Source organism: Vombatus ursinus, unplaced genomic scaffold (assembly GCF_900497805.2).
Source record: "Vombatus ursinus unplaced genomic scaffold, bare-nosed wombat genome assembly UNPS02011572.1, whole genome shotgun sequence".
Lineage (NCBI taxonomy): Eukaryota > Metazoa > Chordata > Mammalia > Diprotodontia > Vombatidae > Vombatus > Vombatus ursinus.
In genome coordinates, this window is record NW_020951350.1 from 4859854 (window position 1) to 4879103 (window position 19250).

The 19250-nt window shown below is 40.9% G+C and overlaps 1 protein-coding gene across 1 annotated transcript in view; it reads left to right on the forward strand.

Moving 5' to 3' along the window:
• The first annotated feature begins 12646 nt into the window (after positions 1 to 12646).
• CYSTM1 (cysteine rich transmembrane module containing 1) overlaps positions 12647 to 19250 on the forward strand; it is a 102284-nt gene continuing 95680 nt past the window's right edge. Inside the window, exon 1 of the mRNA XM_027856559.1 lies at positions 12647 to 12784. The gene's annotated coding sequence lies outside the window, so the exon portion shown is untranslated. The remainder of the gene's footprint in view (positions 12785 to 19250) is intronic.

The following is a 19250-nucleotide window of genomic DNA, read 5'->3' on the forward strand; positions in this document are numbered from 1 at the left end:
GCAGTGAATAGAGATCTGGCACTGGAGTCAAGAAGACCTGAGTTCAAATGTGACCTCAGACACATAATACTCCCCAGCTGTGTGACTCTGGGCAAGTCACTTAACCCCAATTGCCTTACCAAAAAAGAAAGAAAAAAAAAAAAAACAATTTCAGAAAGGATCATAGAACAAATAAATTGTTATTATTATCTTGCTAAAATTTATATTAATTTTATTTAAAATAAAAATAAATCATCTTATTGAGAGTTTTTTTGGAGATTTACTTCATATATTTTATTTACTTCTGATTTTTTTGTTTTATTCTGAGATAGTTCATAATAAAAAAAAATTTTTAAAGAAGAGGGTATACTCCCCTCAAACAAGTTTCTGCATAGAATCTATACAAACACAAATCCTCCTATGGTCACTTCTCTTTTTTTCTCCTAGTCTACTGTCCTGTTCCATCTCTAGAAGTCTTGACCCAAAGTACCTGCACAAAGCCTTCTTATTACCATGTCCAGTCCTGGGAACACAGTGTGATAACATTTACTTTTCCCAACAGGCAATCTTCTTTCCTCCATTTTTTTTCTCTCCCTCTGCTGGCTTCTTTCTGGCCAGCTCCCTGAGAAGCTCTTTCCCAGGGCGGGGCCGGCTGACAGCTGATTCAGTGACACTGTTTTAAAGAGACTGACACATGACACAAGCACCAACATCCAGCCTGGTTCAGCATTCTGCCTCCCGCCTCCTAAGCCAGAGGCCCTGAGAAGCAGACTCCAAGCAACCGAGCTAAGGACATTGAGTGATCCTTCTAGCTTTCCCTCACCTCCCCCCATTTTTCTAATGGACTTTTGGGTAAAAACAAATCCTGTGACTGTCGAAGGCTGACTGGTCTGATCTGCTTTCATGCAGTCATGCTGTACCCCATAACCATTTGCTTTTAGGGGACTGGATCCTCTTAGAAGGAGCCTCTCACATAAATAGAGGACCTTACTTTGGTAGACCCTGTCATGTATATGGAAACAGAGAACTAGAATTAGGAGTTTCACCTAGCAAATGAGGCAGGAGAAGGCTTTCACCTCTGATGGGAAGGGTAAGATTATGTTCAGGAATAGAAAGGAGGCTAGGGTTTAGCTGAAAGCAATAAGATCTGTTTAGTCCTCAAGCCAAGAGTAGCTTCCTGGAACTTGTTCAAAGAGGAAACCAAATCAGAGTCTGCCTTGGGCTTGGCATGTTCCAGCCGACCATTACACTGCTGTCATATACTGTGTGGCCTGAGTCTTATCATGATTATCAGTTTGTACTTTCCTGGAATATTTCATATGCTCCAGTGAAAGCATAATTTCTTCCAATAATTGTCAAATCAAAAGTCCCAACTGCGTTTTGGTGGTTCAGGGCATATCCATTAGCTTGTAAGCTCCTTGAGGGCAGAGACTGTCTTTTGCCTCTTTTTGTTTCTCCAGCATGTAGCACAGTGCCTGGCACATAGTAGCACATGATAAGTGTTTATCAATTGATTGACTGATATCCAGGTTGAGAAATGGTCCTGGTTTATTTAGATTTAGTTATAAGTCATAGATTTTTAGTTAGAAGGAACTTTATAGGTCATCTAGTCTAACCCCCTCATTTTATGGATGAGGAAAATAGGTTCTAGAGAAGTAAAGGATCTTGCCCAGGGTCCCACAGGTAGAAAGTGGCAGATCCAGGATTTGAATCCAGGTCCGACGACCTGAAATCTAACACTCTTTCCACTACACTTCTACTTATTACACTTTCATAGGTTCTAAGCTCTGAAGAGCCCAAAAGGCCCAAAAGTTCCCTCTCAGACCCTGAGACACAGAATCACCACCCTGTGCCATTTTTGCTGCCTCATTCAACCCAGACCTGCAGAGAACAACTAAATGAAATCTACAGCTTTGCCACAGAAAGGAGTTATGGTCATTTCAGAGCTCACTGCATCGATGACCTCTAAAAGTCCTGGACAGTATGACCTCAGAATAAATGGTGGTGAATGCTATCATTGCTCTTTGTTTTATTTGAGGTGCCTGGAAGGGGAATGCTCCTAACTTCGATCATCCATGAAGGGACCAATCATGGCTATTCCTCAGAAATGCAGTATTTTAGTGCCACCTGGCGGAAGAAAAAAACAATGCAATTTGCAGGCACAGTAAGTCTACTTGACTGCACAGGCTTTGGGGATGGCCTAAATGTCGGGAAAGAAGTGGCCAGAAAGAAGGCTAGTGTTTGAAATGCCTCGGCATTAACAGTCATATCATTGTATCCACTGTCTTGACATTAACAGTGTAAACATTTGGGAGGCAGTGTGAGACGGTGGAAAATATGATGGATTTGGAGTTAGAGAACCTGCTTACTACTTTCTACCTTTGGGACTCTGGTCAAGTCACTTAATCTCTCTGGGTCTCAGTTTCCTCAAATGTAAAATGAGGGGATTAGACTAGGTGGCATCTAAAGGATCCCCCTTCCTACTTCACCCCATCCTACCCCCAACTCTAAAACTCTGATCATTTGCTGATTTCACTCTTTCCTATGTTGCACCAGTTCTGGTCTGACACATAGATTAGTCACAGTGGGTAGAGGACCAAGGATGGCCTAGTATAAGATTGATTTGCCCCTGATATTTGTGTACCCTAAATATCTTAACAAATCGATCTGGGCACTCTAGGGAAGGGGAGGATTATGGAAATAACCCACCTACTTTTTACAAAATTGCTCTGCTAAATTTCCTCAAAAATTCTTTTCTTCTTTTTACCAAGGGAATTCCTTTGGGGAAAGTTCTGTCTCAAGCAAGATTCTCAGACCACATAGAAACTACAGCATTGGTAATTACCTAAAGGCAAAGAGTACCTGAAGGAGACGCTTTCTCCTTGCTTCTGAGTGACCCATGGTCCATGTCAGTGGAACCATCTAGTGACAAATTCTAGGACAATACATGGAACTATGCCCCAGGGAACTGGACAGACACCTCTCTTCACAAATAGCCTTTTTCCCATTAACCCTAGTAGCACTTAGAGAAGCCTGTGACAAAAACCAGTGCCTTTTTAAATGCCAAAAAGAACATCAGCTGTTTTCTCCGTTAAACACCATTCCCTATATTTGTCCTTTCCTTGTCTCCTCCTCATTCCCCAACTTTTAGTAGAGGCTTGTACAGATAATCCTTTTACAAAGGGTGCATCCCAAAGCCAAACTCGAGTTAGTGGTCTCTCCATGGCTGACCTTGTAGATTCTCTATGTTGAAACAGTGCCATTTCTTTACAAGTGCCAATCTCTTTAGGAGGAAATTGTCATTGTGGGTTGAGGGAATGTGAAGTGTGTGCTGGCTTCCAGTTATTTAGAATTTTCAGCATTGCAAAGTAACTTACAATTTTGGAAAAAGAAAAAAAAAAGATTGTAGCTACTTGTTGGGAGGCTGTGAGGAGGATGAGGTCTGTGCTTTGATTTACTTTTCACAGCTGAGGAAATTGAGCTGGGGGTGGATAAATGACTTTCCCAGAATCACGTTTGGAAAGCCAACATCCCATTTCCCTCCCAGTCCTCAGCGTTGCTGATACCTTGTGCACAATATCTCTGATGGGGCCATGGGCTAAATAACAGATCAGCAACAACTCTAGGCCTCAGCTTTGCCCTCATTTCTGTTTCAGTCTGCAGGCCCTGCTGGAGCAGACCTAAGCTCAGGGTTATTTGATTTTATAGTCAGATACCAGAGAACCCTGAAGGAAGGCCATGCTTGGCTAGAACAAAAGTGGCTTGTCTTGTCTGTTACTGGGCTTAATAAAGTAACCACGGGCTCATTTTAGCATATAAAAGCTATGAGATATCCCTACCTCTCTTCATCATAAGCAATTCTCAAGCATTTTCAGGAGGAAAAAAAATGTTCTTCCTGCCTAATGACTTTAAGATAGTGCCTTTTCCCCCCAAAGGAATCCCTTAGATGGGCCCCAGAAGAACTGGTATGTGGAGTATCTGTATTAAGCACATTACATCATGTCCCAAACCCAGTGGTAGAGTCCAAATCAGGCACATTAGCCTTAGCCATTTAAAAAAAAAAACATGACTGCAAGACTTTATACATCAACTTTACTTCTGTAACAGAAAGGGACATCTACAAAAGTGGAGAATAAACAGCAAACAAATCTATTTGCCTAAGCTATTTACTAAAAGGTTTTGCTATTATGAAATAATATAGTTACGTTTTGGGGTTTTTTTTACTATCTTGAGAGCAAGTAGAAATGAGATTCATCACATATTAGGTCGTGTACTTCTTTTTAAAGCACTTCTAGCAAACGGTTTTTTTTAGTCTTGTAAGCATTATAGATGAGAACTTCTTTTCTTTTTTAATATCAAGACAATAGCAGAATTGCTGTCTCTTCCCAGTACAAATGTTTTTTAAATAGTAAACCTATTCTACATTCCCCTTCAAAGCCACAGCATATAGAATAGCTAATGTCCCAGGGTAGATAATTCAATTTATCTTGGGTCCAGGTAAAAACTACCCTGTTGAAACAGCCCTCAGGACATCTCTTTGCTTTCACCACTCAGCCCTTTTTTTTTTTCTGAGGACACTTTGGAGCAGGGGGAGGGGATTCAGGGCAGAAAAAGGGGTGGAACAGGACTTCTAGGAATAGTATTGTTTTCAACAAAGTATCATATGTCAGGAAGATAATAATCATTATTAAGACCTCAAATCTAACACATAACCCACCCTGAAGTTAAATGTTCCTTTTCAAATAAAAATGGTTTGACAACACTGATAGTACAAGGTTGTTGTTTCCAGGCATCCTCCATAATGGGTGGCATTTTGAATGCCTGAATGCTTTGCCTTTTGTGAATCAATCAAGCAATTTCAACAAGCATTTACTAATCACCTACTCTGGGTCAGGCTGTATTATGTGCACTGTACTAGGTCCTGAGGATACAAAGTGAAAATGAAATAGTCTCTCCCTGTTTAAGCTTCCAGGACACTTACATTCCAATGGAGGAGATAGCATGTACACATGAAAGTGAATATAAAATATATATACAGTAAATGAAAAATAATTTCAGGGAGCGCTGGCAGATCAGGGGGAATCAGTAAAGACCTCAAGTGGGAAGGGACACTTGAACTGAGCTTTGAAGGGAGCTAGGTATTCAAAGAGATGGGAGTAAAAATTCATTCATTCCAGGCATGGGAGACAGACTGTTTAAGGGCAAGAAGGGAGATGGAATCCTGTGAATGAAAAACAGCAAAGTCCAATTTGGCTGGCACACATAGCGTGCATGAAGAGGAACAAGGGATAATGAGTCTGGAAAGGTAGGCAGGATCCATATTGTGAAACACTTTAAATGCAAAACAGAGGAGTTTTTATTTTACCCTAAAGGCAATGTGGAGCATTAGAGCAAGGGAGTGGCATGGCCAGACCTGTGTTTTAGAAATATCACTTTGGCAGTTTATGGAGGAGGGATAATGGAGGGGAGAGATTTGAGGCTAAGAAACTAGTTAGTAGGCTATTATAATAGCCCAAAGTGAGAAGTGATGGGGTCCTGAACTAGAGTGATGGCAGTGTGAATGGTGAGAAGGGAATAGACACGAGAGCTATTGTAGAGGTGGAGAGGACAAGAATTGGAGACTGATTAAGTATTGTGTGCCAGTGAGAATGAGCCAGGGTGATAGCAATTTGAGTGGGATGGATTAAAGATGCTGTCCAAGTAGAGCTGACAAGAGTTGGCAACTGGATGGATGACTCCAAGGTTGCAAACATGAGTGACTAGGATGATGTTGGAAAGATGGTGTAACTTTTAGCAGAAATAGGGAAGTTCAGGAGAAGGGTGGGTTTCAGGAGAAACAAAAGAGTTGTGCTTTGGTCATGTTAGATTTGAGATGCTTATGGGATATTGTGAGAATTGTTCAAGAGGAAATTTCTAATGATGCAGAACTGGGGCTCAGGAGAGATGACTAAGGTTGTGTGTGTGTGTGTGTGTGTGTGTATGTGTGTATACATATATATAAATCTGAGAATCATTTTTATAGAAATGACAATTAAACCATAGGAAGCTAAGGAAATAACTGGAAAGTAGAAAGAAAAGGGCCTAGGACAGAATTTTGGGGTACACTTACATTGGGAAGGTAAGACATGGAAGAAGATTCAGAAAAGGTAACTGAGAAAGAACCGCCCCCCCCCAGAAAGAAAGGAGGAGAATCAGGAGGAAACAGTGTCATGAAAACCTGGAGAAGAGGGAATATCCAAAAAAAAAAGAGGGTGGTCAACAGTGTCAAATGTTGCAGAGATATCAAGAATAAAGACTGAGAAGAAATCATTCATTGGCTATGACAATTTGATCATTGGTAACTTTGAAGAGGATAGCTAGGTGGCTCAGTAGATAACATGCTGGGCTTGAAGTCAGGAAGATCCAGACTCATACACTTACTAGCTGTGTGATCCTGGGCAAGTCACTTAACCCTGTTTGCCTCACTTTTCTCATATGTAAAATGAGCTGGAGAAGGAAATGGCAAACCACTTCAGTATCTCTGCCAAGAAAACCCCAAATGGGGTCACAAAAAATTGTATACAACTGAAAATGACTGAACAACAACACAAGAAAGTGTTAATAATGCAGGTTAAACTTGAAGTGTGTGCATACACTTTTTTTTCCCCCTGCAGAGCTGGTTGTTAAGAGTAGGATAGGACTGAAACTACTAAACAACAACAAAAAAAGAAACTTTGGAGAGGGACAGCTAGGTGGCACCATAGTATACAGAGCAAAGGAAGACTAATTTTCCTGAGTTCAAATCTGGCTTCAGACACTTACTAGCTGTGTGACCCTGGGTAAATCCCTTAACCCTGTTTGCCTTAGTTTCCTCATCTGTAAAATGAACTGGAGAAGGACATAGCAAATCACTCTGGTATCTTTGCCAAGAAAATCCCAAGTGGGGTCACAAAGAGTTGGATACAACTAAATTACAACAAACTTTGGAGACAGTCAACTGTTTCAGTTGAGTGATGAAGTTGAAAGCCAGCTTACAAGTTGTTGAGAAGTGTATGGGAGAAAAGAACATAGAGGCAGAGTTTAGATCGCTTTTCCTAGGAGTTTGGCTGTGAAAGGGAATAGAGATATAAGAGGATAACTTGAAGGGATAGCCAAGTCAAGTGAGAATTTTTTAAGGTTAGGAAAGATCTGGGCATGTGTGTAGGCATCAAGGAAGTAACCACCAGACAGGAAGAGATTGAAGATTAAAAAAAAGTGGATAATTGGTGGGTAGGGCATGACATTCTGTCAGATGAGAGGTAACAGGGTGGAGTCAAGGATAAAATGAATTTGCTTACTCTTTTGGTAAGCAAAAATGTCCCATCTTTCTATAAATATCCTATCACCAACCTGATATTCCTCTAAGATGCATAACACATTTAAGTTGTATCTGAATGCTATTACTGGGTTTGCAATTTATCACCCATGTTTACCTAGATGCAGCTAGGTGGTATACTGGACAGGGTGATGGACTTGGAGTCAGGAAGACCAGAGTTCAAATCCAGCTTGAGACACAAGCTGTATGCCTGGGCAAATCACTTAGCTTCTATTGTTTCAATCTTTTCATCTGTAAAATGGGGACAATAATAACACCTACCTCCTAGGGTTGTTGTGAGGATCAAATGAGATAATATTTGTAAAGGGCTTTGCAAACCTTAAAACACTATATAAATCACAGTTATTATTATTTTAATTTTTTGCTGTGAAACAAGCATTTAACTGTTTACCTGAATAACTATAATCATGACAGCCTTTTGGATACATTTATGGTTGAATGTTGAGGAAATAAATGGTATAGGAGCTTAAAGTTTCACTACTATTGGTATAGCATATCAAGTAATCAGCATATTGGTTTGAATATAAGTTGTGCCCCTAAAACTTGATCTCATTTTTTTTTGGAGGAAATCAGGGTTAAGTGACTTACCTAGGGTCACACAGCTGGTAAGTAAACTTGATCTCTTTAACAAGAAAAACATACTTAGATTTACATTACAAAATAATAACACTAATTTATCTGTACTTTTTATGGGCACGGTCAGGCCCTATGATTTTATTGGAGGAAGATAATTGTCCTTTGTTGAGATTCCTTCCATTTGGCAATTTATGTATTTTTTTTTTAGGCAATTGGGATTAAGTGACTTGCCCAGGGTAACACAGCTAATAAGTGTCAAGTGTTTGGTCGGAGGCCACATTTGAACTCAGGTCCTCCTGACTTCAGGGCTGGTGGCTCTATCCACTGCACCACCTAGCTGCCCCCTGAAATTTATGGTTTTAACTGGGGCATTGAGGAGTGAAGGTGACTTGCCCAGGGTCACATAGCCAGTATGTGTCTGAGGCAGGACTTGAATGTAGTTCTTTCTGCATCCAAAACTAGCACTTTATACTATGACAATCAGTTTCTCATGAATTTATTTGTTTTTGTAGCAAATAAGAAATGCTTAAAAAATTCTTTAAATTTTGCAATTCAAATAAATATTTTATTCATTTTTATTACCACTGCTCCATTCATTGTCATCACTTTTGCTACCATTCTTCCACTAAAAACACAACACTAGGCTACACTCAAGTATAACCCAGATTTGGAGAGGAAGACTACAGCTGATTAAATCAATATGGTACTCGAAAATCTTTAAAGACAAGAGCAAATTAACTTAAAGGCTAGTTCCCCATTTCTAGCTCACGTGCATATTTTCTTTCTTAATCCTTTCAAATAAGGAATAAGAACCACAAAGGAATAAGGTTCTTAAGAGCTAAGATGTCTTGGACTACTGTGCTTTTCCTAAGTAACTTCAGATTGGTGGGAATTGGGTTACTTCAGTAATCAGTGTCTCAAAAGGTTTTACATTAAAAATAGATACATTTATACACAGTACTTTGATAGAGAGTTCAAGGAACTTAAAATCTTTATAGCCATTAAATGTTCATCAAAACATTCTTCTCAGAAGTATAAAGGAAGAGACCATCCAATGCAAATTCAGTTGAGTTGCCATAAGAATGCCCTTATAAACCTTGATGTGACCTATAAATGTAAGTTACTATTATTCATAAAAGGCATCTTGGATAAAAAGCCTGCCTCCCACTTCTGCTATACTATATGACCCTGGGTAAATCATTTAGCTTCTCAGTGCTCTAGGCTCTGCTCTAAGATTATAAATTGCAGAGAAGATGCAGGCCTACTTTGGTACAGGGAGTTTCCTCATTTAGGAGCTTCTTGTGCCAAATAAATCATAGGCCCAGTCTCTGTCCTCTAATTATCATAAATACAGTGTCTTAAAAGTCTAAAACAAAATGGCCCATTTTCTTTGAAATTCTATTTGCTAAATATTTGGTGCACCTGCCTTGACAAGAGCCCTTAAGATATCAGTGAAGTTTTTTTTTAATCTATCTTTCACTGAATAGTGATTTTTTTTTAAAATAATGCCTTGCCCCTTATACAAGGTGTTTTTGTTCATTCTTCAAGAATGTCATAAATAAACATGGTGAAATTGACTCATTCTACATAAACCTTGCCAAGATATCCTGGTTATTTATGGCTGAAACCCTGAAAATGAATTAAGTCAGGCATGTGAGGTACAGGCCTTCCTGGAGGCAAAAATAGGGAAATAGCTGGTATGGTGAGTCCCTTAAATCTCCTGGACACTATCAACCAGACCTCCTTTCTCACTGTAGCATAGTACCATGAACAAATCCACATTAGTCTTGGCCAGAATTTTTGCCCCTCCCAAGTTAACTTATGTACTCATTTCTTTGAGAGAAAGCAGTTTACTCACTGATGAGGGAAATAATTGACTCCTATGATTACCCTTATCACTTACTTCTCTGCTCAACTCTACCAAAGAGGAAATATTTCAATATCTCAAAAGAACCCATAATTTTGTAGGTAAAGATACTCCCTCCATACCAGCTTGCAGCCTCTCTATAATTTAGTAGATTGTTTTGGAGAGTGGTAATAGCTGACAGGCATTATCCTGAAACCAATCTGGTGATCCTGACATGGCATTTGACAATCCAAGTTCACCTCTTGGACAGGTGTGACACCCATGCCTGCACACACAAAATTTAAAAAAAAAAAAAAGCAACCAAACAACAGTATTTTAGTGCCGGGAAAGAGGAAAGGGCAAGGAAAAAAAGGGGTCAGTGTTTGCTAATTTGTAACTGACTACCGACATCAATGCTTTTCTATCTCTTTTATTTTAGAGGATCATTTCCAACTTCATGGAACCAATAATTCTCATACCTAGTAGGGGGATACCTCTGCATCTCTTTAAGCCTCTGACAAGAAACTGTTCCCCTTGCTCTTAACCAAAGTTGCTACGAACCCCATGGTCCACAGACAACTTTCCAATGACAAAAATAATTATTTCCACTTGGAGGGAAGGGCATTGGTTCTGAAATCCCCAGAGGACACTGACACATCCATCAATCCCCAAGCATTTATTAAAGCACCTGCTATGTGCCCAGGCCGGGTACTAAGTATTAGGAGGTGTAAGGAAAAAGCAAAAAACTCTCAGAGAGCTTACATTGTAATGGGGAGAGACAACTTGTATATAAACAGGTACCTGTAAGATATATTTAAAAATGGATGGAACTCGAAGTTAATCCTATAGGGGAAGGCACTGGTAGTTGGGACTACTGGAAAAAGCCTGCTACAAAAGGAAGTATTTAATCGGAGAACTGAAGGAAGTCAGAGTTTCTAAGAGCCAGTGGTAAGGGAAGCCTTCTAAGCCGGGGAGGGGGCGGGGGATAGCCAGTACAAAGATATGGAAATATGAGGTAGAAGCCTAGAAAGACATGATAGGGGAAGCAAGAAAGGAAGGAACGAGCGAACGAACTAAAGAAAGAAGGATTTGTTTTTAAATTAATTTTATTAATTATTTAATGCTTACTAAGAGCTGGGGATGCAAAAATAAAGACAGTCTCTGCCCTCAAGAAGTTTACATTCTAATAGGGGAAGAAAATACACAAAAGGAAGCTGAAAAGCGAGGTGGGGATGGGGTGTGGGAGAATGAAGTGGATTGGTTTTGAAGTCCAGAGAAAGACGGGGGGCAGGGAGGTACTAGACAAACGTGAACCACCTGGGACCCTTCACAAAATGGGGGAAAGGAGGGCGGGTCTTGAGGAGAGATTACCTAGTCAGTAGACCTAGTGGCGATAAGCTGTACCAGGACGGAACAGCTAGCCTCGCCTAGCTAGGCTCTAAAGAAAGCTCGTGGATGAATCTGCGATAGTGAGAACTAGGTCTGGAAGTTCCGAGAAAGTCCGGAACCAGGTGTGCAAAATCAGGTTATGAAGCGCTTTAGATGCGGGAGGAGTGAAACTTCTGGAGAGATTGAATCTGAATGTAATGAGAAGGATGGACTCACTGTGTAGTGACTCAACCCCGCCCCACGTGGCTGAAGTTTCTATTTGAAGTTGATGGTCAATTTCAGGCGGCTGGGAATAGCAAAATCCAGGCACCATTAGTAGCAAAAGGATGTACACCTGTATGGACTGCAGAAGACAGATCCTGAGAGTAAATTGATTTCCTACAGCAAAACAAATGTGGAGAAAGAAGAGTCAATTAACATAAACCTGCTCTATTCTGTATTGGGAAGAAAGTTAGGGTCTGTGTACATTTTCCTTTATGCCAAAATGGGAGGAGTCTTGTCCACACCCAAATTTCCCCAGCCACGGTCCAGTGGTCAGGGCCTATGGTCAGGGAAGTCGGCTCTTTTCAGACCCTTGGGCAAATGCTTCCCATTTATTAAACGGGGGTTTATAAAAATGTTTTGAGATTTGCTAAGACAAGATACTTTAAAACAAGCTAGTACTGGTCAAAACCAGTCTCTTTTACAGCTGTGGGTTAAAACTACAAACCTGCTCCCCACTCCCTGCCGAGTCAAGAGTCAGGACTCTAGATTTCCCAGTTTCAGAATTAGATAATGTATTCAAAGTACTTTAAAAGCCTCACATCAATGGAAACTATTATTATGGTTGTTAACGTTATTTTTACACCAGTCTCTGGGCTAGGTGCATAGCACCAGATAGCAGAGAGGGTTTTATTCTTGCTGCCATTGTTGTTTTGAATTTTAATATATTTATTTCATTAAATATTTTCCAATTACATGTAAAAATTTTAACATTTAAAAAATTTTTGAGTCCCAAATTCTCTCCCTCATTCCCATTCCTCCCTCTCTCCTTGAGAAGGCAAGCAATTTGATATCGAGTATACACGTGAAGTTATGCCAAACATTTCCATATTACTTGCTGCCATTTTTAACGAAGGTAATTTGTATTTTAAACCATTCAATTTCTTGTTGGAAAGATACAGCAGAAACCAGAGAGAGGGTAAGTAGACCAGGTAAGGTCAAGATCACTGGGGGGGAAAGAGTTGGCCTCCACCACACTCCCTAGAGAAATGTCAATTGCCCAGCTCTCCCCGAGCGCCCGCACACGCACGTCAGCGCCAGGAACCAGAAGAGCCTAGTGCCCGTCCCGGCTCTGCCCCGCCTCGTCTTTTCCCCGCTCCCGGGATCCCTGAGCCTCCGTCGGGTTCCGGTAAACCGAGCTGGAGGGGGAGCGCTGTGACGTCAGCTCCTTGGCCCCGCCCCATCTCGTAACTAGGGTGATCCCGTGACTTCGATCCCGGTTTCTCTCCCCCTCCCGCTGGAGAGCGCCCGGCTGACGTCAGCGCCCGGTGGCTTCAGTGTTCGAGGCGGCAGGTGCGGCGGGAGCTCGCGTTCATTCTTCAGTCTCACGTCCAACGTCCGAGTGAGGGGGGCACCGAGTGGCCGCGGCTCCGCCGAAGGTGAATACCCTCGGCCATCGCCCGCCCTTCTCCCTCGCCGAAGACGGGATGGGAGCGCCCGTCTAGGGGGCCGTGGTGCTGGGGAGCTGGCCCGCGGGAGGCTGGGAGACGGGGTCCGGGTGGTTAGTCCGGGAAGCCTGGGCGGAGGGACGGGGTGGCGGGGGGCGGAGCCTGAGGATACGGCCGGAGCGGAGAGGGCGTCGGGGGGGGGTGATGAGGGGGTACAGCCGGGCGGAGGTGTCCCGGACCCCTGAGGGAGCAGGGCAAAGAGCGCCCGTTTAGGTCGGGCTTGGGGCCGGAGTGGCCGGCAGAGTTGGGTTAGTCGTGATGGGACCAGAAGAAGGAGAAGTTGTGGGGGGACGCTAGTCCTGGGAAAAACTCGGGCCAGAAGCTAAGGGACTGGGCTTTGCGGGGTGGGGAGGACCGAGTTCCGCCCTGCAGATTGCGGGGTAGCTTTGGGGTTAGGCAAATGGAAATTGGGCTTCTTAGGGTAAAGTTATGTGTTGGGCGAGGAAAGAGCTCCAGGGATAGGTTGTTGTTGGGTTGTGTTTTTTTTTTTTTTTTCCCTAAAGGGCATGGGTACTGAGGATGAAATAAACATCCTATCAGTTTCCCAGTAACCCTAGGCGCCCAAGCTCTTTTCACTTATGCTTGGAGGGCTGACTGTGGCTGTCAGCCACTGACCCCAGTGTGCACTTCCTCCGGGGTTTCAGCGGCTCAGCCTGCCCTCTGAAAGCGGGCAGAGACTGTACCACGTAATGGGAAAACTGAGGGATTAGAGAGAAGCCAAGTTTAAATGCTTAGGAACTGAACCTGTTATATTGGGGGTGGCGGGTGGAGTTCGGCTTGTTACTTGAAAAGGTTAGAGGGGAAAGGAGCCCTTTTGCAAAGTTCTTGTCGACGACGGAATGATAATTTTTTTTGCATTAATTCTGCAGTAGTTGATGTTTAAAATGATACTTTTTAACTTCTTATATTATATCTCTACCTTTCATTGAATTTGGGGAAATTTCTTTGATTTGATAACTCTTTCGTGTAAGTAATAGGTCGGGTAGCCCTGCGTTTTTGTCTGTTAAATGACTGAAAAATAAAAAGATCCTCAACTAGGTCTTGCCACACCCTGTCTCTAGGGATATTAACGGGATGGAAGTGGATTTCTGTGCCCTTTATATCTCTCAGAAGTATCTAGATGTGATTACATGATGATTGCCTTTTATATATTCATAATAGGGCTGTAGAGCCGGGGTTCAACTTAGTATTTAAAATATTTGTTCTGCGGTATTCAAAGCATTATTTCAGACTGATGATGCAACACAAAAATGAAAAATAGTGATCTCAAGGAGCTTATTCTAGAGGGGTGGATGGGGAAAAGGGGGAGATAGGGCTCACTTGCTCACAAATAAGTTAAAAACAATTTATTTGAGGAAGTATGTTATGGCATAGCCTTAAAAAATTTAAAATCCATTCTTTATTAGTAATGGAGCATTTAGCCTCTGTTCTTGAATAATTTCTTTTATAAGATTTAGCAAATGTCTCATAAAGCTTAGGAGATCTTTGCTCCCCACTGTTCTGATTTTAATTAGTTTGACTTTAATAACTTGTTCTTAGCACCTTTAGAGAAAAGATTCAATAATGTTTTACCAACTGTTCCCAGAGGTATTTGTTGGAAAAGAATCTGGGTTCCAACAATCACCAAATTGTTAGGGTGGAGGGTAGAGGTGTCCTGGGGTATACATTTTGGAAAGGATTTCCATATTATGCATTCAGTGCAAACTGATCAGATCCAGCTGGGAGGAGCACTTAGCATTTGTGTACCATCCTCCCACCTATCCTTCTCCATCGCACTTCTTACTGTGTAAGAGCTACTTAAAGAGCATTGTTTGTGCATTATAAGTAGAGCCCACTATGTTTTTCTACCCTGAGAAACTGAGAAAGCACCCTTATAAAACAGTAAGTTTGGACTAAATGATCTTTAGAGGCATTGTGGTAGGGTAAAACTGAGACTTGGGAACCAGAAATTCATTTTGATACTCACTAGCTTTCTGACTCTGAACAAGATCATTTAACCTTTCTGAATTTGTTTTCTCATTTTTCAGGCTGTGAACATTTACTAAGTGCCTGTCATGTGCCAGGCACTGTTATAATTGCTGGGGAAACAAATAAAGGTACAAGGAGGTTTCTGCTCTCAAGAAGATCACACAGTCTTGATAGTATGCAAACAACTATGTACAAATAAGTTATATACAGGACAAATTGGAAGAGGATAGGAAAGGCTTCCTGTAAAAGGTGGGATTTTAGATGGGACTTTTGAAAGAAGCCAGGAGGCAGATATGAGGAAGGAAAGCATTTCAGGCATAGGGGGACAGCCAGTTAAAATGTAGAATCAGGAGATGGATCGTAGTGTTCAAGGAACAGCAAAGAGGTCAATGTCAGTGGATCAGAAAGTATGTTGAGGGGGAGGTGTGAGAAGACTGAAAAGGTAGGGAAGTAGAGGTGGGGCAGATTATGAAGGGCTTTGAATGCCAAACAGGATATAATATTTGATCCTGGAGGGAATAGGGAACGATTAATGTTTGTTGAGTATGAAGGGAGGGGGATGTGTATGATGTGATCAGGCCTGCATCTAAAGAAGATCACTGACAGCTGAGTGGAGGATAGACTGGATTGGGAGACCAATGGCTATTGAAGTAGTCCAGATTTGAGGTGATGACAGCCTGTACCAGAAGGGGAGCCATGTCAGAAGAAGGAAAGGGGCATATAGGGGAGAGATGGGAAGGTAAAATCAACAGCACTTGGCAACTGATCAGATATGGGGGGAAGGAGTGAGAGAGTAAGGATATGAGGATGGAACCTAGGTTTCAAGCCTAGATGACTGGAAGAATCACTTGACAGTAATAGGGAAGTTAGGAAGAAGGGAGAGTTTAAGGGATTATGAGTTCAGTTTTGAGCATGAGTTTAAGATGTCTACAGGATACGTAATTCAAGATGACCAATAGGTAGTTGGAGATAAGAAAACTGGAGGTCAGCAGAGAGGTTAGGGAAATGGTCATTCTTGATTTGAGAATTGAGAATCATCAGCATAGAGATGATAGTTGAATCGTTGGGTGCCGATGAGATCACCAAGCTTAATGGTATAGAGGGGGAAGAGAAGAGGGCAGAGGACAGAACCCTGTGACATACCCATCCATAGTTAGCAGGCTTGACTTAGATGAAGATCCAGCAAAGGAGGCTGAGATGTGGGATTAGTAATACTTGAACTGTGATATAGTAATATATCACAGGGTTGTGAAACAGGTGCTTTGTAATATAGGCTGTTGTTTCCTAAGGTTACTTCCCTAAAATTCTATGTCAGGACAGAGCTGCCGGGCATATATTAAAACCTAGTGACTTCTTTTTTTCTTGACAGGAAACTATATTTTTCCACATATTACCACTAGTTTGCTTTGTTTCTTGTGACAAAAGCTAAACACTGTAAAAGAGAACTAGAAGTCCAGTGACCTTGGGAAAGGTAATTTAATACCTTACAGTTATTCTGAGGGCAGACACTCTTTACCCTACTTTGCTTTGTATTCCCAGTGCCTAGCACACTTAGTAAATACTTCTTGACTTGAATGGAGATGGTGACAAGGTTGTATTTTAATGCAACGATTTTCAATCTTTCATGTGGTATCGATCCCTTTGGCATTACATTTGGGATTACAAAAGGAACAAATTATTTTGAAATACTTTTATAATATTTTTGGAAAAACCAGTTCGAAGACCCCAGATTAAGAACCATTAAATGGTTCTGTTTCCTCCACTCCTCAAAAGAGGAACACTAAAATGGGCTGGACAGCCTTTAAGGTCTCTTTTTGCACTAATATTTTCTATCATTACATGTGAGTGACAAGCATGTAACACATGGGAGAATCCATAAAAAGCTGTGATCCCGAAAAAGCTGTTCAATGTTTGACAGTATGGACTTCAGAGAAGAAATATAAATCTCATAAAATAAAGTATCCTTTACAAAAAAGTCCACCAGAGGTGACGGTAACTGTGCATATTTTAAAAATTCCACCGGAGAAGTAGATTAGAGAAGTCCTTGTCACTGAGTGTACCCCTCTGTTTAGCTACACTTGGAGTTTTTGAGGGAGTTCCAAAGGAGATGACTTGAGAATGATTGGAAATTAGACACCCCAGTCACATTAAATTGGCATGTGTTCTTCACAGTTTCCAAAACAAATGGTTTATTTGATAACATCCAAATAGCCTGTCCACTAGCTAACATTTTCAAAAGGTAGCCTTTTTTTTTTTTTAAGTCTTGTGGCAAAATAAGAATTGCCTTTGGGGCAGGGGCAGTAAAGTAGGTCAACATTTTTTGGAAATTTTCCACTGGCTAATAACTGTCACCTTTCCCTTCCTTCCCTCCTAACTTTCCTGTTGGCCAAAAGCTGAAGACTTGGTTGAGTAGGGAAAATATTTGTGCAAGTTTGTGGCCTAAAGTTTTCTAAGCAGGAAGTATGTTACACGGGGCTAAAAAGATGGAAAGAAATCTGCTTCCTTTGAGAAGCTGAACTGATCTTTAAGTCAGCACAGGGCTTAGTGTGGAAGAGGATAGAAATGGCAAAAGAACAATGGAAGAAAGAAACAGCTTGAATTATGTTTCTAGTCTTCAGTACACTGAATGTGTCACTGGTTGCACAAGATTTTCTCCCATCTATAAATACAGGGATTATAGTCACTAAACTACTACTCTACAGAAATGCCAACAGGAATTAATGAAACACTTATAAGACACATTACCAAAACAAAATATTTTCAGCGTAAGATGGAGGTAAATGTTTAGATTTTTTAAAAAATTGTTGTAAAACTGCATTATTTAAATGTAAGGTTGGTATTGCTATTGGTTAGCCTAATCTAAGACCTTAAAAATATTTAAGTTCTTCATTTCCAGTCTTTATCTTTGTATTAAATATATAAATTGGTTCAAATGTAAGCAAGTCCAGCTTCTTCTGTATCTGTTTATTATCTCATCCCTCAGTCTTTTTGTCAGGTAAAAGCATTAATTAGACTGCCCTTAGCTTTATATTCTTATCAGTGTTTGCCACGAAGACTTCTACTTTAGAGTATCTGGTTTAAATAGATATTTTGGGTGGTAACCAAGCAAGTATCCTTGTTCCATTCCAAAAGGAGTTATTAAGTCCATTAGAGGGAGAGACTCCAAAATAGAGTAGTGCTCATTCTAAGTAACATGATGAATAAAATAGTCTTTTCTTAAAATTTTTTAACATTAGTAGTCAGGCAGTCATTTACCTTATTTGATGATGTGACTTTGGACAAATAAATATCTGGAGCTATCCAGACTTTGTAAGTAAGACATTATATTTTTTGATATATAACAAAGTATAGTTGTCTCAGTTCACAGATGGGGAAATTGAGTCACAAAGAGAATAAGTGAGTTCTTTAATCTACCTAGCAAACATTCATTAGAGCAACAATTAGAGTTCTGCTAGGCTTTTGACTCTGAGTACCAGATCAGGGGTGCTAATTATTACACATATAAAATGGGCAACAATTAGAAAGCAAGGAGATAGTTAGGCCTGAGCCCAAACCCTAAACGTAAATTCCTTTCTGGGTATTTATGTACTGGGGACACTGGGAAATAAGGTAAGATGCAGGTGTGTGGAACCTTCTGCCACATGTGGCCCTCTGGGTCCTCAAGTGAAGCCCTTTGACTGAATCCAAACTTCATGGAACAAATCTCCTTAATAAAAGGATTTGTTTTGTAAAACTTGGACTCAGTCAAAAGACCACACCCTAGGACCTAGAAGGCCACATGGGGCCTTGAGGCTACAGGTTACCCACCCCTGGGATTGCATGGAATGTTACTGGGAATTAGACTCCTTTATAATTCTGAATTCCGTAAGAAATTTCTCTCTTTTAGAGTTCCTGAAAAAAGCACCAGAGTAGCTAAATAGAGACACCCACTGTAAAGCGCTTTACCCACCTGCTTCTCTGGTAGAGGAAGGAGCTTTCTCTTTTTTTTTTCCTTTACTTATTTTTAGTTTTCAACATTCACTTTTATAAGATTTTGAGTTCTAAATTTTTCAATTTTCCCCCCTTCATCCTCTCCCCAAGATGGCATGCAATCTGATATAGGCTATACATCTACAATCATTTTAAACATGTTTCCACATTAGTCATGTTATGAAAAAAGAATCAGGAAAAAAAGGGGAAAACCATGGGAAAGAAAAAGCAAAACAAAAGAGAGAGAGTAGTATGCTTTGATCTGCATTCAGACTCCACAGTTCTTTCTCTGGATGTGGATAGCATTTTCCATCATGAGTCTTTTGGAGTTGTCTTAGATCCTTGTATTGCTGAGAAGGGTAAAGTATTAATTATCGCACAACGTGGCTGTTACTGTGTACAACATTCTCCTGGTTCTGCTCACTTCACTCAGCATCAGAGCATACAAGTCTTTCCAGGT